General features: G+C 33.2%; 1 non-coding gene across 1 annotated transcript; it reads left to right on the forward strand.

Moving 5' to 3' along the window:
- The first annotated feature begins 23,871 nt into the window (after window positions 1–23,871).
- Window positions 23,872–23,951, forward strand: TRNAL-UAG (transfer RNA leucine (anticodon UAG)). The gene has a single exon. It is a non-coding gene; the product is annotated as a tRNA-Leu (tRNA).
- The last annotated feature ends 2,503 nt before the right edge of the window (window positions 23,952–26,454 follow it).

Below are 26,454 nucleotides of genomic sequence, written 5' to 3' on the forward strand. Positions count from 1 at the left end.
GGATGTCACACTAATTTCACCTTGTCCTGTGGATCTTCCCGATGGTACACAGGCTTTCGCCACAAAGGAGGGTCGCGTCCAACTATCGGATAGAATCATTCTTGATAATGTTTTATTTCTTCCACAATTAAACTGCAATTTAATTTCGGTGTCGAAAATGATTGATGATTCGAAATGTTATGTACGATTCACTGACTATTTATGTGCTATACAGGACCAACTTTTGGGGAGCCTGATTGGAGGAGGTGAACGGATAGATGGACTCTACTTTTTCCGGCGGGTTCCTACAGTGTGTGCGGTTCGAAGCCCGGAGATATCTACGTTCGAATTGTGGCATCGGAGACTGGGACATCCATCGGACAAAGTAGTAAAGTTAGTTCCTGCTATTAGTGATAGTACTAATCCTAAATTTCTGAATAAAGCTTGTGAAATTTGTCCTCAAGCAAAACAAAGTCGTCCGTCTATTCCAAATAGTGCTAGTAGAGCTAGTCGTATTTTTGAATTGATTCATTGTGATTTATGGGGTCCGTATCAAACACCGTCTACTTGTGGTGCGTACTATTTTTTGACTCTTGTTGATGATTACTCTCGTGCTGTCTGGGCTTATTTATTGACTGATAAAACAGAAGTTTATTCTTGTTTTTGCAAATTTTTTGCTATGATTAAAACCCAATTTGATGCAATTGTTAAATATGTGAGAAGTGATAATGGCACGGAGTTTAAACGCATGATTCCCTATTTCGATCACATTGGCATTATCTTTCAAACTTCTTGTGTTGGGACTCCTCAACAAAATGGGCAGGTTGAGAGGAAACACCAACACATTTTGAATGTTGGTCGAGCATTAAGGTTTCAGGGCAATCTACTTATTGGGTTTTGGGGTGAGTGTGTTCTTGGGGCGGTTTACTTGATTAATCGGACACCATCTAGATTATTGGATAATAAGACACCCTATGAAATTTTATTTGGGACTCCACCTACTTTTGATGAGATGCGTGTATTTGGTTGTTTGTGTTTTGCGCATAATCAAAAATCTAAGGGGGATAAATTTGCATCACGAAGTTAAAAATGTGTGTTTGTTGGGTATCCTCATGCTAAAAAAGGTTGGAAAGTCTATGATTTGGAATCGGGTGAGATTTTTGTGACTAGGGATGTCGAGTTTCATGAAAATGAATTTCCTTTTGCCACTAATTCTAATGATAATAAGTCTCATTCGGTTATTGAAGAAGGTCATGAGAATAATATTAGGGTGAATGATTTCTTGGAAGATTTAGACAATGTTTTAGAGGTAGGAGTGACCTCTCTTACTCACGGCAACCAGGACCACAGCCATGCCGTGGCTGGTACAGCAGACCACAGCCCAGCCGCGGCCATTCCAGCTGATCACAGCCCCCACGCGTCCACTGCTATCGAGCACGGATCTCCTGTGGAGGTTGTTGACAGCTTGCCGGATAATGATAGCACGGTTCTTCCGGCTCTTGAGCGTGGTAGCCGTCCTTGACGTCCTCCAGGGTGGCATCGTGATTATGTCGCACACATAGTTTCTACCCAGAGTCCATCTACGAGTTCATCCTCTACTTCAAACTCCTCAGGTACTCCTTATCCTTTAGCGCATTATGTGAATTGTAATAATTTTTCTATGCGACACCGTAGTTTAATTGCAGCTATTGATGCGGCGGTGGAACCCCGTAATTTCAAGAAGGCGATGCAGCACGAAGGTTGGAAAACGGCTATGCAACAAGAAATCTTCGCTTTGGAAGACAATCACACATGGGAAATGCAATATTTACCCCCCGGGAAGAAAGCTTTGGGTGTAAATGGGTCTATAAAATCAAGCACAACTCTGACGGCATTGTGGAACGGTTAAAGGCTCGTCTTTTGATTTTTGGGAATCATCGGATTGAGGGTCTCGACTACACAGAAACATTTGCTCCTGTAGCTAAGATGGTGACTGTTCGTGTTTTTCTTGCCGTTACTGCTGCCAAGAATTGGGAACTTCATCAAATGGATGTTCATAATGCTTTTTTACATGGCGATCTTGATGAAGAAGTATACATGAAACCTCCTCTTGGCTTTCATAGTTCGAATCCGAGTCTTGTATGTCGTTTGCGTAAGTCACTTTATGGCTTACGGCAAGCTCCGCGCTGTTGGTTTGCTAAGCTTGCCTCTGCTTTAAAGAGGTATGGTTTTATCCAAACCTATTCGGATTATTCTCTTTTTACACTTTCTACCGGCTCTCTGCAACTTAGCATTCTCGTTTATGTGGATGATTTGATAATTTTTGGGAATGATTCTACTGCTATCTCTGATTTTAAGAAGTATTTGAGTGATTGTTTTCATATGAAAGATCTGGGTTAATTGAAATATTTTTTGGGGATCGAGGTTGCCCGGAGCAATGAAGGTATTTTCTTGTGTCAGAGAAAATATACTCTTGATATTATCGCAGAATCAGGTTTACTAGGGGCTTGTCCAGCAGGGTTTCCTATTGAACAGAATCATTCTTTAGCTACTGCAAACGGCGATTTGTTGTAGGATCCAGAGATATATCATCGGCTTGTGGGTAGATTGATTTACTTGTCCTTTACTAGACCCGATTTGGCATATACGGTACATATTTTGGCTCAGTTTATGCAGCATCCTCGACGACAACATTGGGAAGCAGCTCTTCGTTGTGTACGGTATTTAAAAGGATGTCCAGGCCAAGGTATATTGTTGAGTGCGGATTGTGATTTGCATTTGACAGGATGGTGTGATTCGGATTGGGCAAGTTGTCCTCTGACTAGACGCTCCTTGACAGGTTGGTTAGTATTTCTTGGTGCTTCGCCGATTTCATGGAAGACCAAGAAACAACATACTGTCTCTCGTTCTTCCGTAGAGGCCGAATATCGTTCTATGGCGGCCATCACGGCTGAAATGAAGTGGCTAAAGTCGCTGTTAAGTGTTTTAGCCGTGGCACATCCTAACGCTATGAGTCTCTTTTGTGACAGTCAATCGGCATTATATATCGCTTAGAATCCCGTGTTTCATGAACGCACGAAGCATATTGAAATTGATTGTCATTATGTGTGCGACGCGATTCAAGAAGGCATTATTCATACCCGTCATGTTCACACGGAGGAACAACTTGCGGACTTGTTTACTAAGGCCTTGGGGAAGAAACGGTTTACGTATTTACTTGGCAAGTTGGGCATTTGTGATTTGCATGCTCCAACTTGAGGGGGGGTGTTAGGCCTTGTATATTATTGAATGTTTATGTTTGGGCTTTTGTATAGGTTAGGCCCAAATATGTTTATAACAAGTGGTATATAAACTTATGCTATTGAATAAAAGAAACACAAGTGGGAAAACTTAAACCCTAACAAAATCGAAATCATTTTAGGGTTAAACAACATGAAAAGACGAGAAAAAATGGGAAAAAAGAGGGAAGAAGTAACGGACCTGCGGGTGAAGGTTGGTGAAGAATGTGCAGCTGCTGAAACAAAAGTGAAGATGGTGAAGATTGAGCAGCAGCCATACGCCAGCAGGAACGAAGTGAAGGATGGTGGGTGAAGGTTGAGCGACCTGCGGGTTTTGTTGGGGCGGAAGGAGAAGAACCTGATGGCTATTTGCTTATTAGGGTTAATTTGGGGGTTTTTGGAGGTCAGGCCCAAAATTAAGCCATTCATACGGAATCGTTAGGATCGACCATAACTCATGATCTCGAACGAACCTACCCGACTCCACCGTTTCTATGGCCAACCCTACCTAATTCCGACTCTGTGACTTATCCTAGTCGTTGGGACCGATTTTGATCGTAGAATCGTACGATTCTACGATCCGGATCGCGATTTTAACAGCCATGGATACCACGGTTATTCCATATGGTCAAAGTTTTCATCATTTTTAATTCCGATATGTATATTATAAAAATAAAAACTAAAATGATAGTTTAAATTAATAAATGAATATAACAAATTAAGCATATAGTTATAAAGTTTTCTCTTTTAATACTCTCTCCTATTCACCTTAGGTGTCTCATCTATTTTTGAGACACTATTTGTCTATCACTCTTAAATTGCATATTATTATTAATCTAATAAGTTAAAACATAATCATGTGGAATCTTGTTTGATTCGTTTTTAGTGTAAATTTTATTAATATCAATTTTTTAAAATTTTTAATTATGCATACTTAGATATATTAAAGATTAAATAACTACATTGAATAAAGTGTATAAAGTAAATAAGACATTTATTAACATGTATAGGAGGGAGTACCCTTTTTGAAATCATCAAAATTCTGGTATATCTGGATTAATCAACATTACACTACTTCTCAAACAGTTTTAGATATAAAAGTTATCTTAAAAACAGTTATATAATATGAATTTCATGACATAAAATTATAGATTAAACATAAACCATGAATTCTTTACCTGACCATGACATAAACGATGAATTCTTTACCTAACCAAGACATTAAACTATTTTCCAAACAATTTTATGACTTTAAAACAGTTAAATAATATGAATATATGACATAAATTTTGGATATAAAAGTTCCCTTAAAAACAGTTATTCCAGATGGTCGAAATTTAATTTAAATGTATTATTAAATTTATTTGATAAATTACCTTTTCATCAACTAATATCATGTTTAGTGTGTTCAATCCTTCGCTGTCTCCCTCCCATGTATGTATAACTTTTGCTTTTACCTTTCATGTGTCCCTATCACTCTTAATTTCATCAAAAAAAATTAATCCCCATTATATTAATTAATAAATTTTCAGTTTCACAATATAATATTTAACAGAATTCAAAAACAGACTTTTTGATTCAAAAAAGATACACTACAAATAACTATTGAAATAACGATGGAAAAAAAACGAGGGAAAGGATTGGTCGCCAGTGGTGATGGCAAGGCGAGGGCCAGATTAGTCGGCAAATGGAAAAGTACTTTGGCGACGGGTACAGTGTTCGCCAATCAGTCGCCAAGGGTAGTAGTTTTTTCTTTATTTTAATAGTTGGCGACGGGTTTAGTGGTCGCCATTTAGTCGCCAAAACGACAGTATTTTTTTTTTTTTAATAGTTGGAGGGTTTTAGTGTTCGCCATTTAGTCGGCCAAAAGACAGTATTTTTTTTAATTGTTGGCGACGAGCATCATAATCGCCATCTCGTCGCTAATTTTTTTGTTTTATATTTTAACTTTTTTTAAATATAGGTGACGAATAGGTTGGAAGCCCTTTAGTTGCCACGTGTTATTTAGTAGTCGCCGTCTCGTCGCCGTTGTTTTTCCGTATTTTTTGAATTTGAATTTGAAAAATGGCGATAGGTTTGTAATCGCCGTATTGTCGCCATATTTTGTATAAATAAGACGCAGAATTGTTGTGCATTGTATATTTCGGAAACCAAAGAATAAAGAGAGGTTAGTGATTTACTTATTCTATTATGTAGCTTGTTTTGTATGTTTACATGAGTTGTTTCATTTATTTTTATTATTTATATTTAATTTTTATTGTCATTAATTTGATTTAATTTTATTATTTAATTAGTACATATTTTATTTCCTTTGTTATTTACATGAGTTTTTTTTTATATTTTTTTATTATTTTATATTTTATTTTTATTTTCATTAATTTGCTTTAATAATTGCTATTAGAATAATTATATTATTATTATATATTGTTATTTTCATGAATTGTTTTATATATTTTTATTGTCATTAAATTACTTTACTAATCAGTTGAATAATTATATTATTATATTATATATAGGTGTTAAAAATGAATTTTAGGCAAGAAAGAAGTTGGATGTACAACCGACGAAAAATGGAAAGTTTAGTTTTAAGATTTATGAGAGGGTTGGAAGAGTTTTTAAATTTTGCTAATACAAATAGCATGAGTTCTGAGATTAGATGTCCTTGTAAAAAATGTAAAAATTGTTGTTATAAGGAACCAGATGAAATAAGAGAACATTTAATGAGAAGGGGGTTTGTTGAAAATTACTATGAGTGGGAATATCATCGAAACACAAAGGTAAGAACAACATCTGATGTTGTAGCGGTAGTGGGAGAGCAATCGTCAAACAATCTAAATCCATACTCACAGATGGTGCATGATGCAGTAGCTAGTGTATTTCCAGACACTTACCATCAGTTTCTTCCCTCCCAGTATGATGTAGTATCAGTAGATAATGAACCACCGGTACACGTTGACGAATATCCAAACCCTTAGTGTCGACAAATTCTTTGAAATGTTAAATTCTGTAACTAGTTCTTTATTTGAAGGTTGTAAAAATCACCCCAAGATGTCTATTAATGGTCGACTTACAAACCTGAAGACAGACCATCGTCTCACTGAGAGGTGTTACGACGATATTTGTGCTATTGTTAACGAAGCGTTACCAGAAGCGGATACGATGGTAAACAACTTCTATGAAACGAAAAAACAAATAATTGCCCTTGGATTAGCCGTTGAGAAGATAGATTGTTGTCATAACGGATGTATGATATATTGGGAGAATAATGCGAATGCAACTTGCTGTTATATTTTTGAAACTTCTAGATGGAGAAGAAACAATAAAGGTGATAAGGTTTCGCGGAAACAATATTATTATTTCCCCTGGGCTCCATATTACAAAGATTGTATGCTTCAGAGGCAACAACTAGGCATATGAGGTGGTATGCAGAGCACCACACTAAAGATGGAGAGATGATACATCCGTCCGATGCTGAAGCGTGGTTGACATTTAACGACATGCATCTATACTTTGCAACGAAGACTCGAAACGTGCGGTAATTGCCTGTTGACTTTTTTAGTTGGATTGTTTGACCAACTAAAAATGTTGGTTATTTTTGTTAACTTTTAAGCTAACTAAAAAGCCACTTGTTTATGGAGATGTTTGGTAATTTTAATTATTGGTTGTTGGCTGTTAATTTGAAAAAAAGTGGGTCACTAAGTCAAAAGCCAACAAATAAAAGATAACTGGAGTATTCGAAAAAAACTTACACTTATTTACGCTTAAAAATGCAGTTAGGCACGCTTTTATCTGAGACTGATAGATTTAGCCATGCTTAATTAAGCGTGGCCTTTACTTGTGTTACTAAATTTTTAGGCACGCTTAAAAAGCGTGGCTTCTAGTACCTTCAGCCACGCTTATAGGTGATGAAAACTTTCCTCACTGATAAGTGTGACTGCATGATTTCATGGATCATTGTTTTTCTTCTTATTTGCCACACAAATAGCGTGGCTAATGAACATGATTTTAACTAATTATGGTAGTAGATTATTATTATTATTATTATTATTATTATTATTATTATCACAACTACTATTATTATTTTTGTTAAATAAAATTTTATTTAATGTTGAAAAATAAATCACCTAGTATAAAATTCGAGCAAAGCCCAGGATACAAAAACGCAAAACAAAACACTATAAGCAAAAGTTAATAGCCTAAACAATGTACTAAGACAAGAAAGTTAACAAGTCCCCAAGTAAAACAAGTCGTTGAGACAACATGTAATATCATAGTATAACATTACACAACATTGGACTGCAGGCCACGCTTGGACAGCAGCAACCCATCCTTTACCCTATTGCAGAAGGTCGCACTTTCCTCGACAAACCAAAGGAAACACGCACCTGCCCAGTAACATCCCCAAAAATCAGAATTTTGGTTTATTGGATCTAGTCAAGGATCAGTAATAGAATTTTGTAAATCATTAATATTTTATAGTCTCTTACAATATTGATACCTAATATAAGATTCACTGCCTAAATCAATGGAAATATATTCTGCTTTTTGAAATGTAATAAACTGAATAATCTTTTTGATCTAAATTAACATCAGTCAAGCATTATTAACAAAACTATATATATATATATATATATATATATATATATAGGGGAGAGATCCATTGAGAAAGGGTTGAAAATGAAAAGGGTAAGAAAGACTCTACATCCTTGATTTCACTAAAATAAAAAAATTCTATGGTCACGATTAAACCAAAAACACTACAAAAAACTCTTGAATTAGCGATGGAAAAATGGCGAGGGGAAGAGTTGGTCGCCCATGGCGACGACATGGCGAGGGAACGTAGGGTCGCAAAAGCAAAAAGCAAATTGACGACGACAAGGCGAGGGAAAGGTGGGTCGCAAAAGCAAAAAGTATATTGGCGACGGGTGTAATCGTCGCCCAGGCATCGCCAATTTCATTTTTACTTTTTGTTTTTAATTTTAAATTTTGGCGACGGGATCATGTTCTCGCGAATGCGTCGCCAGTTTTGGTTTTACTTTACGTTTCATTTTTCAAATAGCAGGCGACATAGTGTTTGGTAGCCCTTTGATCGCCATGTTTTTGAATTTGAATTCAAAAGTGGCGATGAATTTGTAATCGCTGTCTTGTCGCCATTTTATTCTATAAATAACCAACTGATCGTTGTGTATCGTAGTATATTTTAGAAGCTAAAGAATTTGAAGAGGTTAGTGAGTTTTTTGTTTTTTTTTATATGAGTTAGTTTTATTTATTTTTATTATTTATTTTTAGTTTCTATTGTCATTAATTTGATTTAATTTTATTATTTAATTAGTATATATTTTATTTTCTTTGTTATTTACTTGAGTTTTATATTTACTTGATTTAATTTTTATTATTTAATTTTTATTGTTATTTTCTTGAGTTTTTATATTTTTTATTATTTTATATTTTATTTTTATTTACATTAGTTTGCTTTAGTAGTTTTTATTAGAATAATTATATTATTATTGTCATATATTGTTATTGTCATTAACTTACTTTATTGATAAGTTGAATAATTATGTTATTATATTATATTTAGGTGTTAAAAATGAGTTCTAGGCAAGAAAGAAGTTGGATGTACAACCGACGAAAAAATGGAAAGTTTAGTTTAAGATTTATGAGAGGGTTGGAAGAGTTTTTAGATTTTGCTCGTTCACAAAGCATGAGTTCTGAGATTAGATGTCCTTGTAAAAAGTGTAAAAATTGTTGTTTTAAGGAAGCAGATGAAGTAAGGAAACATGTAATGGGAAGGGGGGTTTGTTGAAAATTACTATGAGTGGGAATATCATCAGAACACAGAGATAGGAACAACATCTGATGTTGTAGCGGAAGTCGGAGAGCAATCGTCAAACAATCCAAATCCATACTCACAGATGGTGCATGATGCAGTAGCTAGTGTGTTTCCAAACAATTACCATCACTTTTTTCCCTCACAATATAATGTAGATTCAGTGGATAATGAACCACCGGTACACGTTGACGAAAATCCAAACCCACAGTGTCAACAGTTTTTTGAAATATTAAATTCTGTAAATAGTTCTCTGTTTGAAGGTTGTAAAAATCACACGAAGATGTCTATTATTGGTCGACTTACAAACCTGAAGACAGACCATCGTCTCACTGAGAGGTGTTACGACGATATTTGTGGTATTCTGAACGAAGTGTTACCAGAAGAGAATACGATGGTAAACAACTTCTACGAAACGAAAAAACAAATAGCTGCTCTTGGATTACCTGTTGAGAAGATAGATTGTTGTCCTAACGGATGTTTGATATATTGGGGGAATAATGCGAATGCAACTTGCTGTTACTTTTGTGAAACTTCTAGATGGAGAAGAAACAGTAAGGGTGATAAGGTTTCGCGGAAACAATTTCATTATTTTCCCCTAGGGCCCTAATTACAAAGATTGTATGCTTCAGAGGCAACAGCTAGGCATATGAGGTGGCATGCAGAGCACTGCACTAAGGATAGAGAGATGATACATCCGTCCGATGCTGAAGCGTGGTTGACATTTAACAACATTCATCCAGACTTTGCATTGGAGACCCGAAACGTGCGGCTTGGTCTGTGTACAGATGGTTTTAACCCATTTGGAAGTTCGGGTCAACAGTATTCATCGTGGCCTGTCATTTTAACACCGTACAATCTTCCGCCATGGATGTGCATGAAGAAGCCGTATATGTTCTTGACCATGATTGTCCCTGGGCCGAGTAATCCAAAGCACAACATTGACTTATATCTTCAACCACTAATACAAGAGTTGAATATGTTGTGGGAGGAGGGTATTTGTACATTTGATGTGTCAAGAAAGGAGAATTTCCAACTACGAGCAGCTTTAATGTGGACGATCAATGACTTTCCGTCTTATTCGATGTTGTCCGGGTGGAGTACTGCGGGCCGATATGCTTGCCCTTACTGCATGGATGATTCCCAAGCTTTCTACCTTACGCATAGCAAGAAGGTGTGTTGGATTGACTGTCATAGAAGATTTTTAGATAAAAGTGATCCCTACAGGAGAAATAGAACAAATTTCAGAGCAGGCATTGTTGAGAAAAGAGACCCACCTATCATTCGGACAGGACTTGAATTGCTTGACGAATTAGACCAGTTTGGTTTTTTGAGAGTCAATGAAGAAGATGCACCGGAACATAATAAAGAGGCTAGTAAGTACTCTGCTGGATGGAAGAAGAGGAGCATATTCTGGGATTTGCCATATTGGAAAACTAACACGATTCGACATAATTTGGATGTTATGCACATAGAGAAGAATGTTTTTGATAACATTTTCAACACTTTGTTGTGTGTGCCAAGTAAAACAAAGGATCACATCAAGGGTAGACACGATCTGCGTGAACTTGGTATACGTTCAGAATTGCATCCTATAGGTACGTGTACACTCAAACCTTTATATAATTAATAATTAATAATAATTCATATAACATCTTATTATGATTATATACAGGTACGTCTATTCCTAAAGCTTCCTATACATTAAATGAAGAACAGATACGTGCCTTGCTTCAATGGTTGAAGAGTATTAGATTTCCCGATGGTTATGTCTCCAATATGGCAAGGAATATTGACATGGCCAAGCATCAATTGTTCGCATGAAAAGTCACGACTGTCATGTTTTCATGCAACGCTTAATTCCAAGTGCATTCAGAGAATTGCTACCGGTGAAGGTTTAGGAAGCTCTTACAGAGTTGAGCTTATATTTTAGAAGTTTGACAACCACAAAGATATGTGTGGAGGATTTGAGGAATATGGAAGCAGATATTCCGGTTATCATCTGCAAACTAGAGACTATCTTTCCGCCCACATTCTTTGATAGCATGGAACACCTTCCTATCCATTTGGCATATGAGGCTAGAATTTCAGGACCGGTCCAATACAGATGGATGTATCCATTTGAGAGGTATATAAATCATATGTAATTAAATTTTTCATTATTCTACCAGTGAACTAATTTTTCCGTACAGGTACCTTAGACATTTGAAACTGAATGTCAAAAATAAAGCTCATGTTGAAGCGTCGATATGCAACGCATATTTAACCGAGGAAGCATCGCATTTTGTTTCCCATTATTTTGAGCTACATGTGCGATGTAGGGTCAGAGACCTTCCTAGGAATAACGATGGAAGTTACAACAATATTGTAACTGGTGTATTCACAATCTTCAGTCATCCAATAAGATTTCATGGAAAAGGAATAGCATATATTTTGGATGAAAGAGATTACGAGATTGCACATAGATACGTGCTAATGAACTGTCCAGAGGTGGATGTATTTGTATCTGAGTTTAAAATTTCAATTCAAAGACATCAACCGAATTGGTCAAGTCAGAGGATTGAAGCGTTTGTGCAAGAGAATTTCACTGATGCGTTCAGAACTGCAGTATGTTGGTCATCTATTACGTTAGTTATTATGTATGCATGTCAGTATTACGTTAATTAAATTCATAAAGTTATTTCCATTTGTGTTACAGGCAAGACAAGGATCATTCGATAACCGAGTGAACAGTGACATTTTGAAGCAGATTGCTGAAGGACCACTAAAACATGCTCGGAGTTACAATGTCTACACAAACGGATATAGATTCCATACAGTACGTCATGCATCAAATAAATTAGCAGACAATAGCGGAGTGTGTGTCAAAGCTACTGACAACAGTCGTGACGAAGAATATTTTTACGGGCAATTGCTTGAAATCGTAGAGGTTGAATACCCGGGGATACCTATCAAAAGAGTAACGTTGTTCAAATGTCATTGGTATGACCCAACTACTATTGGAATTAGGCGCGGAACAAATATTCATAAACGATATAAGTTAGTTGACATACATCAAGGTCGCTCGTATCATTTATATGATCCGTTTGTGTTGGCAAGTCAAGCATGTCAAGTGTATTATCTTCCATATCCGAGTACAAGACAAAATTTAAAAGATTGGAGAGCGGTTTGCAAAGTCAAACAGAATAAATTTGACAAAGAAGTAGAACAAGATTCCAAAGATGCTGCTTTCCAAGAAGAAAATAGGGACCGTATTGAAATTGAAGAGGATGTTTCCCAAACACCGCTTCTTGATCCATCTGGCGAAATTGTTCAACAGGTGCATGATAATGATGAAGATACTGAAGAAGATGTGGATCTTGTACTGTCAGAAGACGAACAATCCGAAGATGAAGATGTTGAGAACGACGACTATTATAGTGATGAAGAATAATTTAATTTTTTATATGTAATTATTTAATATTTTGTAATATTTAATACAATTTAATTATAATCCTTCGAATTATTAATATTTTGTAGTAATAATAATAATAACAACAACAACAAAATAATAAATATATATCAACAATAATCATAATAACAATACTAATAATAAATAAAAACAATAATAATTATAATAATAATAATAATTATTATTATAATATTGATTTTAACAACAATAATAATATTAATAACAATAACAGTTGTAATAAAAATAATAATAATAATAATAATAATAATAATAATAATAATAATAATAATAATAATAAAATTAATAATTATAATAATAATAATAAAATTAATAATAATAATAATAATAATAATAATAATAATAATAATAAAATTAATAATTATAATAATAATAAAATTAATAATAATAATAATAATAATAATAATAATAATAATAATAATAATAATAATAATAATAATAATAAAATTAATAATAATAATAATAATAATAATAATAATAATAATAATAATAATAATAATAATAATAATAATAATAATAATAAAAACAACCAACTGCACAGCCGTATTTTTCACCACTGCAGCACACAAAGGTTTCCATTACCGAGGCTTTAGCGACGACTTAGCGACTGGAAGCTAGTCGCCGAATTTGAAAAGTCAAACAGACTTGTCTAGTCAGTGCAGGCAGCGACGAAGCCGCTACCAACCGCCCGTCGCTAACCGTCGCCATTCCACGTAAAAAATTGCGCCAAATAATTTCTCCACTGCAGCACGCAAAAATGTTGATTACCGAGGTTCTTGCGACGAGTCAGCTACCGCCTTAATGGTCGTCATGCCGTCGCTAGTCTGAAAAGTCCACTGTGCTAGGTCTTGTCATTGCAGTCGGCGACGACTCCGCTACCTCCTTAATGGTCGCCCACTTCAGAAGACAAAAGGTCATATGAAGCCCTAATTCCTCATTTCCTATGCAGGTAACCTCATTTCCATACTTCTTCATTTTCCTTATTATACTTCACCTTTGAGTTTTCTTTTCCTCCATTCATCTTATTCTCCATTAATTTTATTTTCTCTTTTAATCTTTTGCTCATCATTTTGTGATTTCTACTCATCTTCAACTCTGAAAAACTCATCTTCTTATTAAAAGGTTAGTATTTATTGTTTATTTTTTAAATTATTTCAATGTTCTTGATGATTATGATGATAAATTATGTTTGAATGCTTTTTTTTTTCTATTTGATTTCGAGCTATGGAGTACATTGTCATCGTCAACATGTTTTTCTAGTTATTTCACGATGTTCATGTTGAATTATGTATGTTTTTTTTTAAATTTCGGATTATGGTATATTTTGAGCATGTTTATTGTTATTATATTGTTTCGTCATTTTTTGTATGTTTTTAACATTTTCGAATTATGGTATAACTTGAGCATGTTTAATCTCTTTTTATGCGTTTTTTGAATTTCGGAGTAATTTATATTTTCGAATTATAAATTATGGTATACTTTGAGCATGTTTTATGTTATATTTTTTTCTAGATTTTTTTTATTTAACATGTAACTTTTGAATTATAGAGTAATTTATTTTTAATATGTTGTTATTATCTAGTTCCGAATTTTGTTTTTTGTTTAATATTTTCGAATTTTTGAGCATGTCTAATGTAATTTTTAAATGTAATTTTCGAATTGCTTTAATAGTATACGTAGTAATGTTTAGTTTGAGATGAAAAAATTGATTACATAGATAAAATTGGGACATTTTATGGTATAGATAAGATTGATTTTAGTTGAAAATAATATTAGGATTTGAAATAAATATTATAGGCAAAATGAGCAGCGACCCTAATGATTGGGCTAGCAACTATTTCTTGAATAATTTGTCGAGTAGCCACGACGACAATAACGACGAAGACAACAGTAACCGAGTTCAAGGGAGTAGTGAAAATACTCCAAGTGATTCCGTGCAAAATATGGAAGAGGATGATGGAGACGATCCTCGACCGGATCTTCCATGGCTACCAATAATAAACAAGTAAATATTTTAATCATCTTATTATCATTAATATTTTTTCAATATTAAAATTTCAATATAAACTAATTTTGTTAATTATTGTAAGATTTAATCCCATATCCGGAAACACTATTACATCCAAAATAAGGGCTACCTTCAATTATAGGCAAGATGTCGAAGGTAGTAGTTGGAAGGGTGTGACAAAACACACCAAAGATTTTTATTTTAATGGATTTAAGGTAAAATTATTATTTTGTTGTTTATTTTTAGACTTTGTTATATATAAATTATTTTAAGTATTTTATTTGATGAAACATTTATGTATTTAGAAACAATACAAATGGGACCCTCGCCTCGAACATTTCGTTCGAAGGTCGTGGGAGGAAAAAGCCGCAAAGCGCTATGCGGATATGCTTTTCAAATGGCGTAGGACGTTGAAAAGCAAGCCTGAATTTAAACCTCCTTCCATCGATAATGAGACCTGGGCGCGATGGAAGGCGGATTGGGAACGCCCAGATAATAAAGCCGTTTCGGCTAGGAATTCCTCCAATAGACGTGGAGGAAGAGACAAAGCTGAAGCCACCCATATAGGTGGCTCAATCCCGCAGGCCAGAACAATACGGGATTTGGTGAGTATTTTGTCAATTAAGTAGTATTATATTTAATTTTTTTATTATCTTTTGTTTAGTTTTAAGTCGTTTTTTTTAATATTTCAGGAACAATCAAAAGGTCAAAGACCCACGGCCTATGAAATATTTACACGAACGCATGGGGTCTTTGACAATGAAACAGGAGATTGTTCCCAATGGACGAATAGCAAGTCACAAAAAGTTAATGTAATAATCTTTTAAACTTGTTTATTTATTTAATTTTAGTATCAATTAATACTTTGTTTATTGGTAATTGATTTCTTTGTTTTATTGAAGGATGAATATCGTTCTTTGATGGAGCAGCATCCAACTCGCGACCCAAGTCAAATTTGGTTGGATGCTATAAAAAACGTAGAAAGCGGTTCAAACAAAAAAAACAAAAAAACCAAAGAGGTATTGGGGGTTGGTTCCGCCTCTCAAATTATTTATCCTCCTGAGCCAACGGATATTCCGGCTTCTCAGCCTGCACAACCTGATTATGATGCCATTATACAACAAAGGTTTGCGGATTTAGAAGCCCGGCAAATGGAGTTTAATAATCAATAATTGGAATCGATACGAAGAGGAAATGCTCAGACAGCCTATGATTATCATCAAAGGATGACTGAACAAATAACAAGAGAACGAGAACAATTTATGAAATTCCTTGAATCGCATTTCAATTTGAATCAACCCCCTCCTCCACCTCCTCAATAAATGATTAAATATTTGTAATTTTTGTGACTTTGTAATAAACTTCAATTTTATATATAATATTTCAGCTCTTTTATTTTAATTTATTTGTTTTATGTGTATATATTTTTATTTTAATATTATAACTAATACAAAATATATATAACTATAATTTATATATATATATATATGTATATATATATATATATGTATATATATATATATATATATATATATATATATATATATATATATATATATATATATATATATATATATATATATATATATGTATATATATATATATATATATATATATATATATATATATATATATATATATATATATATATATATATATATATATATATATATATATATGTATATATATATATATATATACATATATATGTATATATATATATATATATATATATATATATATATATATATATATATATATATATATATATATATATATATATGTATCTATATATATATATATATATATATATATATATATATATATATATATATATATATATATGTATATATATATATATATATGTATATATATATATATATATATATATATATATGTATATATATATATATATATGTATATATATATATATATATATATATATATATGTATATATATATATATATATGTATATATATATATATATATGTATATATATATATATATATATATGTATATATATATATATATGTATATATATATATACGGCTTCAAAAAAGCTGCAAAACAGCAGGCGACGAGATGGCTATCAAAGCTTGGTCACCAAATCGGCGACGACAATATGGTCGCTATTTGGTCGCCAGTACTGGCGATAGCTTTTGGCGAGGAGCTGCTTGTCGCCATGGGAGACATGTGTTTGGCGATGGATAGATTGTCGCTGGGTGGTCGCCAATTTCATCAAAAAATATAGCGACGAAATGGCGTCCAATTTGATGTTAGCGACGAACGATAAGGCGACCACCACGAAGCCCCTCGCCATCCCGTCGCTAGGGTCACTTTTTGACCATTTAGCTATGCAATGGCGACGAAAAGCTGTGTCACCAATTCAATAGTTTATTGTAGTGAAACTCATAATTGTAAAAGTAACTATGTTACACAGAAACGTAACTATGAAATAATTTTTAAAATGTTCTTAATTTATAATATAGTATCATTTTTTGTATATATAGTAACCAAACAAAATCAAACAAAAATCCTTCTAACCCTTCTCATTTTAAAATCCTTCTTATTTGATCATAATATATATATATATATATATATATATATATATATATATATATATATATATATATATATATATATATATATATATATATATATATATACACACACACACATCTACCCTATCCAAGTGAGTTGGTCTCCTACGCCTCCTACGTTAGTAAGAGCCGTTTGGGTGTCGCTTTGGCAGTGGAGGGGACTGGTACTGTGATAGCTGCGATGGCTCAGCCTACAAGGTCCGCGCAACGTCAACGGGGTATGAAAGATCTATCTCCTCCAAATGATAGTCATAAGCAAGAGATGAGACGTGCGTATGGGTGGTAGCCGGTGAGGACTCTGCAGCGAATACCGGTATTAAGTGCTGGAACTACGTGCCGATGAGCATGCCTTGCGCAATCTCCCTCACTGGCTCTTCGTGGCTGTACCGCATCACTGCTGCCGCACCTTGTGCCTGCAATTACTATTTAGTTAATGTAATATTATATTATGTATACTTAATCATTTAAATGAAAATGAAGACTTTATATTGGGTCATAGTAGGCGCAGCAGGTGCGTAATGTGCTGCTGCGATGATGCCACGTGGTGTCATCCATCAGCGAGTGATGGAGAGGAACCACGGCATGTAGTCCGGTGTAGTAGGTGCGCAATGAACATTGATCGGCACACCTTGGGCCAGCAGCTCAAGATTACGATCCCAATGAGCGATGTGGCGCCAGTTGATCTCCATCCAGTTCGCGGTACCCTGATTCTTGCGCGAAATCAAGTACAGCTCGGGTTCAGTGTCGCAACGCGGTGGAATGCCTTGTACCAACCCATATTGGCGCAGTATGCGCTCAAGTAGATGTACTTCGACAATGTCGAAGCATATGAGTGGCACAGAAGCCCTCCACGCGCTTGATTGAATCCCTGAGGGAACAGCTGCGTACGGTTCCGCAGGGTACGGGTCCCAACAAAACTAAAATACATGTTACGAAAATGTAAGTGATGAATTAATTAAATTGCAGTAATGTTAATGATTAATGAAATATTTACCTGGTTGGGTCATAGTAGGTCTAACTGATCTCTATAGAATCCCGGTCCTGGTGTGCTTGCGCGTCTGGCGTGCAAAACTTCACCTTGAACCATACGCAGCATCTGGTGGGGTTTGTTGCGGAGGAGCGACATCACCACGACCAATGGTTCTGTAAGGTTGGGCGTGGGTGCATAATGTAATTAGTATGTAATTCAACAAATGCAGAATAGAATTAAATGTTATTGTTATTACCTGTAATATGACTAGTTCTATGCATTTATAATTTTGTTTTAATTGTAACCATGATCCGATTAAGTTCTATGCATTTAGTAGCCCATGATACTACCATCAAGGCTAAGCCCATAAACCAATTATAATAAATTGTTATACCACAAATTGTTATATGAGACGGTCTCACCGAGAGGAGGACCTTTTACATAAGTTAAATATTTTATCTAATACATATTATGAAATTATGTACTCTTTGTGCTTGAGGTCGTTGATGGTCTCTCACATGGGTAGCTCATATATAATACAAGATTTGATTTTCTAACCAAAAGAAGTTATAAAATTGAAATATAGAAATTTAAAGCAACCAAATTCAAAAAATTAAATTTAAAGCATCTACCACTATGTCTAATCCTTTTAAATAAAAGTTCAAAACTAATGCTATATATTATTAGGAAACGATAATTTCATTTAAAAATCTAAAATTGACTCAAATTTATTGTTTCACAAATTAGAAAAAGTCAATTTTAAATTGAGTCAATTATATTATTGTTTATCAAGTAGTTACAGTTCAAAGTGACTTTTCAAATTTTTCATTTATTATTTTTAAACTTCAAATATTTAATTTGAAATAAAATATTATTCTCAAACACAGCCTAATAGTTTTTTCATTGTAAGGAGAGACAAATTTAATTAAAGTTTAAAACTTCTTAAAAGTTCTTCATGTTTAGAATATTTTCTTAAAAGGAGAAAAATTTAATTAACATTTTTAAACATATATAGAAGATAAAATACATTAATGTGAAATCTCTTTAGATATGTCTTTGTTGTTTGATGATTCAAATACTCTAGTCGGATTCAAATTCTAAATTTGATTTTCAAAAAAATTAGTCTAGCATGCATCTGAGATGGCCTAAAGATAGTATTTTGTACAAATTACCTAGATTAATTCAATATTTTCATGATTTTCCTATAATAATCTTACTTATTAATTAACTATGAATAATCCTAATTTTAGGGGGTATTTGCCTAAAGTAAACTTAAGTAACCCGTTAAACAGCTATAATAGGTAATTCACCAAAAACGTAAATTAAAAATTAATGTAAAATTAAAAAAATTTTGAAAATTTAGAAAAGAAATTTTGAATGATTAAAAAAATTAGAAAAATTTTTAATATTTTTTAATTTTTATTCAATATTTTATTTTAAATTATCTTTTTTCTAAAAAAATCAAACTTGCTATAGCAGATCAACGGGTTACCTAAATTTACTCTAGGCAAACACCCCTAAAGTTGAGATTATTCATGGTTAATCAATATGTGAAATTATTGTAGAAAAATCATAAAAATGTTAGATTATTTTAGATAATTTTTCGTACTATTTTTTATCATTGTTTTTTTACCTTTTATTTTGCACACTTTTATAAAGACTAAGTTCATATGAGACATAATCTATGAGCCTATCTTCTCTCCCCTTTTTGTGCTTAGTTACTAATTCGAAAGTTCAAACTACTTTAAATTTTTATGGTTGACATTTGAGAGCATATTGAACTTTTAATCCATCGTCAGCCAATAATAACTAAGATGACTGAAAATTCGCAATCTTTAACGGTTTTGAACACGATTCCTTAAGACACTAAGTTTTAAAAACAAGAACAACTTAATTTCCACTACTTAAATTGAACTATGAATTTTTTTTTAATTATAAATTAAGTTGAAAAAAGATTATATGAGAATCGAATTTGAAACTTTTCTTAAAAGTTATTATTTACTCGGATGATTTCCATTTGTAAGTCCTTGGCAAATGACTTAGATGATTTGAATCGTTGTGAAGAATTTTATCGGCATCTTAGAGCTAGAGCAAATGAGCTGCGTGATGGTGATAAAAATTCCAAGTTATATTTTCACCACTAAGCTAGTTCGCGGCAAAAACGCCATTTCATTCATGGTTTAAATGATGATTCCGAGGCTTGGACGAGTAAGGTTGATATTAAACGCTTAATCATTGTTTATATTGAGAGGCTCTTACGTCTAGTTCTCCCTCAGGCTTTGAGGGAGCTTTAATTGGGCTTTGAAATGTAGTGACTGATGACATGAATATCTCTTTGGACAAAGAACTGACTTCTATGGAGAGTAAGGAGGCGTTGTTTCAAATGCGTCTTTCCAAACCGACTTCTGAATAGCAAACTTAGGTGTATTGTAGAATCTTACGGTCCTACGATTCGATTCTACATCTCTGACCGATTCTAATTAGAATTCCGATTTTAACAACTTTGATGCATGCAATGTTTTTTCAAAACGTTTGGGATATTGTCGGGGAGGATATTGTTTCTTTTATTACATATTGGTGGAGGGGTTTGGTTAGTCTAGAGGAATTATCAAAACTTTTATTGCTTTAATCCCTAAGTGTCACGACCCTAAAAAGTATAATGATTTTAGACCCATCAGTTGTTGCAATGTTATCTATTAAATTATGTCAAAGGTTTTAGCTAATAAGCTTAAGTTTTTCTTAAGAGACGTCATTTCATTGAACCAGAGTGCCTTTATTTCTTAGTGTTTGATTACTAATAATGCTCTTATTGCTTTTGAAACCTTCCATGCGATGAAGAGATGGGTTAAGGTAAAAATAATTCTTTTGCTTTGAAGCTTGACATGAGTAAAGCCTACATTATGGTGGAATGGGTTTGTGGTAACTGGATTAGACAGGTGATGAGTTGTATCTCTAGTGTCTTTTTTTCTTTCAAGGTAAATGGACGTATTTTTGGACAATGTTCTTCCTTCTAGAGGTCTCCGTTAGGGGGGGGGGGGGGGGGGGGTCCTATATCTCCTTATCAGTTTCTTATTTGTACGGATGCTTTCTCGACCCTTCTTTCTAATGTTGTTTCAGTCTGGTCTTTGTCTTGCGGTGTTGTCCATTCTCAAAGTTCATTATTTTAAGCCTTCTACTATTCTTGATGCTAATAGAGGGTATGATTCGAGTTTCACTTGGCATACTTTATTGGGAGCCAAATCTTTTCTATTAGAGGGTTTAGCATGGCGCATTGGGAAATGGCTCTAAGGTTAAAGTGTGGGATGATAAGTGAATAATATTGCATTCCTCTATGACCTATCCTAGATGGTCACTGTTCTTAATGCCAATATGATGGTTCACGAGCTGGTTGACTTTGAGAATGATGGTTGTAAGTTTGATATTGTTTATTCTCTCTTTGACAAAGAGTATGTTGATGCTATTATCTCTCTGCTAATCATTTCCTCTAGTCAAGAGGGTACTCTTTACTAGTGGTCTGATAAGAATAGGTTGTAAACTGTTAAGTCGGCTTATTAGTTTGGCATGTTATATCTTCCTCAGCATGATAGTCAAGTTAATTCTGTTAATGATCAAAATATTTGGAAGCAGGTTTGGCACATGGAGGGTCCTCCAAAACTCAAGCATTTCATGTGGCGTGCGTGTAAAGGTAGCCCTCCTATCAATGAGCTTAGATTTCAAAGACACTGGTGTTCTCATGATATGTGCAGTAGATGCGAGATATATATCGACTCCCTTATCCATGCACTTGTTAAGTGCCCAGCTATTGAGGATATTTGGAGATCGCATCCACCATATCACTAGATTAATCAGGCCCAAGCTCCGATTTGTGTGATTTTATGATATGGCTTTGGGGCCATGCTACTAGGGAGTAGCTTATTGCTCTAGTTTCTACAGTTTGGGCTTTATTGTTTATTGGCGACAAACATGATTTGGGTAACAAGGTGGTTTATTAGCAGCAGGTGGCTATTGGTTTTCTAAGCTTGTTCATGATTACGAAGCCTATGCAGCTAAAGTGTATAAAATTTGTTCTTTTCAAAAGCAAAGCAGTAACTTTTGGTTGCCTCCTCCGATCCCCAAGGCTGGGTCAAAATAAACTTCAATGCTCACTTTGGTGAAGTTTTGATGCTTGGTGTTGGTATGGCTATTCACAATGATAAGGGTAAGCTTTTGGTGGTGAGTGCTAAGCATTATCGTGCAAGCTGAAATGTTAAAGTTGCTGAAGTTGCTGCAGCTTCTTTTACTTTAGAGGTGGCGTTGCATTTAGGGTTCTCTAATGTTATTGTTGCTCATGTTTTCCTCTTGTGTAAGAGTGTGGCTAGTTTTAATATTTTCATTTGTAATCATCTAAGTCGTAGTGGTAATTGTGTTGCTCACTGATGTAAGTGTAATTACAAAAATACTTAGATTAAATTTTTGTTCGTAAGAAGTAAAATAGAGTAGAAGGATAAGAGCCAAATCACAAAGCAAACTCAATGATTTTGGAGTTTAGGTTAGAGATAACACAAACTCAAAGTGATAATTGAATCTACTATTTCTTTGGACAAACACAAGAAGAAAAACAATGTATATTCTCAAGGTTTAGAAATGATTAATCAACAACTTGATTTTTTTTCATTTCATAAGGTTCCTTTATATAGAGTACAAGCTTTTAGAATGCTTACATCTACAATGAATTTTTGGATCTAATTAGTAATAAAAGCTACAGAATGAAGCACTAAAAGTCTAGTATATGAAACATCAAAAGTCTAGTACATGAAGTATCAAAAGTCCCTTATTAAAGTTAATAAATATGTTGATTTTAAAGACAAATAAATAAACCATTTATAGACTCTTTGTTTCTACCTTCTTTTATTGTACTCATTCTATCCACTTTAAATTTCTCATTTGGTTTTTCAATACTATTTATCAAGCACTCATAATATGTGCTTTGTTTTTAATCTATAAATTAAAACATAGTTAAGTGAAATCTTGTTTGATTCGTCTATTGTAAAATTTATTAATATCAACTTTTTATAATTTTTACTCAAACGCAAATAGAGATATTTAAGATTGAAAACATGCATTGGCAAACGTGTCAAAACTAAATAAGACATTTAAAGTGAACAGAAAGAAATATAAACTTTAATAAAATAAGACGTAAAAAATTGGACAAACAAGAGTAACATATTAGGCTAGTTACATATTCCCAACATAATTCCAAGTTAACCATGTGATAAATAACGGCTTATAAAAAAAGATTTAAACCTAAATGTCACAAGAACCAAAGCAACGGGTTCATAAATCATGAACACTAATATTCGAACTTTTCCAAGGTATTCAAACCTTAGCGGATATTGATTTTGTTAATTGAGGTGGTGTAGGTGATTTAAATCAAGGTATTCAATAATTCAAACCAAAGTATTCAATTTTGTCTTACTTCTAGATTCAATATTTTCTGTAGTTTTTTTTTATCAATATTTTCTGTAGTTTTGTTGTACCGAATACAAGTGTGATAGGGAGTTATGCACTTCAAAATCCATGTATATGGAGAATAATACTTTTCTGTTCAATTAATTACGGCTGTATTTCAGTGATATGGATCAAAATTCATTTATGCACACAATTTTTTATGTTTATGGCTTTGAAATTTAAAAGGCCGTATGAAAGTAGAACAATTGAAGCTCTGCTATAACCACGTATTATTATTATTAAATAAAAACGACAACATCATCAATAAAAAGACGGTTTGGCCGAGTGGTCTAAGGCGCCAGATTTAGGCTCTGGTCCGAAAGGGCGTGGGTTCAAATCCCACAGCCGTCAATTTTTTAGTTTTTTTTTTTGTTTCATTTTTTACCATTCGTTATTATTCAGCCTTGAATTCCTGTCTTAAATAGAATTTTAACCGTCTCATTATAAATAAAGAAACTTTTTCTTGCTTTTACAATATTATGATATAATATGATATGATATGATATAATTTGAGCGTGAATATTGTGTAGTAATAACTGAGGTTCTAATTGTTGATACTCAAACACCACAAGAATAAAGCATGTAGAAAATGTCTTTGATGAATAAATTGATAAATTGAAGATTGTGTTTGGAAATAGTTATATCATTTCAAATTATAAATTTTAAGTTTAAAATCATATATGAAAATTTTGAAAATTATATTTTGAAAAATCATTCTTAAATTCTCAATTTTAATTATAAATTTAAACTTTTTTCTTTTCTAAATAATAATTTTAAGTCACATCGTCCCAAACATAACATTAACCAATTTGAATTATTAGTAGACGAGTACTGGTTACACCACATTACCAACAAGGCTTTAAAAGATCATAAGTATGACTGTCACACAACAATTGGACTTTTAAACGTAAGTTCTAATTAAAAAAATGATTTTGTTCATACATTCAACATGGCCGGTGAAGGAAACAACCTTGAACCAAAGATATTTTAAATCAATATTATCTATGGAAACTTGATACCAAATCGAGACATTATCTAGTTTTTCTAAAAGCGTTATTCTGTCTACTTGATGCTTAGGCTTAAAATAAGGAATACACTTTTGACATATAACGGTTTACAACCAATTATAAGCACTATAAATGATCTTAGTGAATTAATAGAGATTATATTGGACAAGTTTAAAAATAGAATGAAAAGAAGTAGCTAATTTCATCATACTTAAGAACTTGTAGAGAATAATAGCTTAGAGAGGAAGAAAGAAAAATACAGCAATTTCCATGAAATAAAATCAGAAATTGCACTTATGAAAAACTATGAACAACCTAATAAAAATTAGGTTCTTAAATAGTGGTAATAAATAATTACTCATTAATTTCATGATTAACAATTTCCTCATTTTATTAAGCAAAATTAGTTTTTAGATTTAATTTTAAAAAAGTCCGTCTTGTATGAGACAGTCTCATAATGAGACGATCTTAATACAAGAAGCCCATAAATTAAAAGTTTTTATTATAAAGTTATTTAACTTAAGTATGAGACATTATAATGAGTACTGAAAACATTCGTGCATTTTCAAAGCCCAAGATCAAAATAATCTTTGGAAAGAAGCCCAATTTGGAAACAAGCCCAATTTGGAAACAAACCTAGGAAATAGCGACAATTTGTGCAAAAAATCAGCCGCAATTTGATGCTTCAAAATAGAAGCAATTTTGCTTCCTCTTTTAATTTTATATTGTTTCGTCACACTATTTTCTTAGCACTTTTAGCTTTACTATTTTCACAATACGTGCTATTATTTTTCATGGAATTAAATTTTAATTACACTTAAACTTTTATACCTTAACATACTTGAATATACTTAAGACTTTTATCTAAATCATCCAAGAAACCCATGTCATTACAAATAGTTATTTAATCAAAAAATTGGGTATTTAATTTGAAATGTAAGCTAATATCGATAAGGTTCGTAGTACATTGATGAACGATAACAAGCAATGAACATAACAACGTTTGAAAAAATTAAAATGCAAAAATAACACAATGATTTAAGGAGATTCATCCAATAATGGCTACGTCCTCTGTGGTGTGTAATTTTTTGTTTATATTATTTCAATGGAGTAAAAATTTACTCTTACAAATAAAGTATTACAATTGAGTAGGAGAATAATAAAGACTATGTGTTTAGGCTTAGGGGTTTGTGTTTGATGTGTTTGGATGAACAACTAAGCTCTTTATTTATAGGGGAGATCATACTCAGCAACATTCAATACATTAAAGCTATGAATTAATAACATTGAAACGGCTCCAAGGACTTAAAGAGTTCAAAAACAGCATTCTCAGAACGTCAGAAGGTCCGCTCAACCAAAATAGAGGCTCGCTCGGTCGAGCGGACTATAGGAAGTTATTGGAAGTATTCTGTTTGTTCGCTCGACCCACCTAGGAGCTCACTCGGTTAAGCGACCTTCAGAGGGTATTTTGACAGTTTTGCTTGACTAAACATAGTAAAACATCTTTAATCAAACCTTTACACTTCTTCATTAAGTCCTATAACTCCCATGATTAACTCATATTTCAATATCTTCATTAATCCATACTTTGACCACCATCATAAATCACAAACATTAAGTAACTAACTTAATTCACCCATTAACCAATCTCATAGGATTCTATCCCATTACTTACACAGTTACACATATGAATGCACACATTAATTGTGCACTCAAGTCACACTATTGTTATTACGATTTGGTTATTTTAAGGTTTTTATTAGTCGTAGTAACTTTTCATTTGGTGAATTGGGTCTCATAATATGGTTTATTAAAGTATATGGGTAGTAACAAGCTGTAGATTAATG

This window comes from Amaranthus tricolor, chromosome 4, assembly GCF_026212465.1.
Source record: "Amaranthus tricolor cultivar Red isolate AtriRed21 chromosome 4, ASM2621246v1, whole genome shotgun sequence".
In the NCBI taxonomy this organism is placed as follows: Eukaryota; Viridiplantae; Streptophyta; class Magnoliopsida; order Caryophyllales; family Amaranthaceae; genus Amaranthus; species Amaranthus tricolor.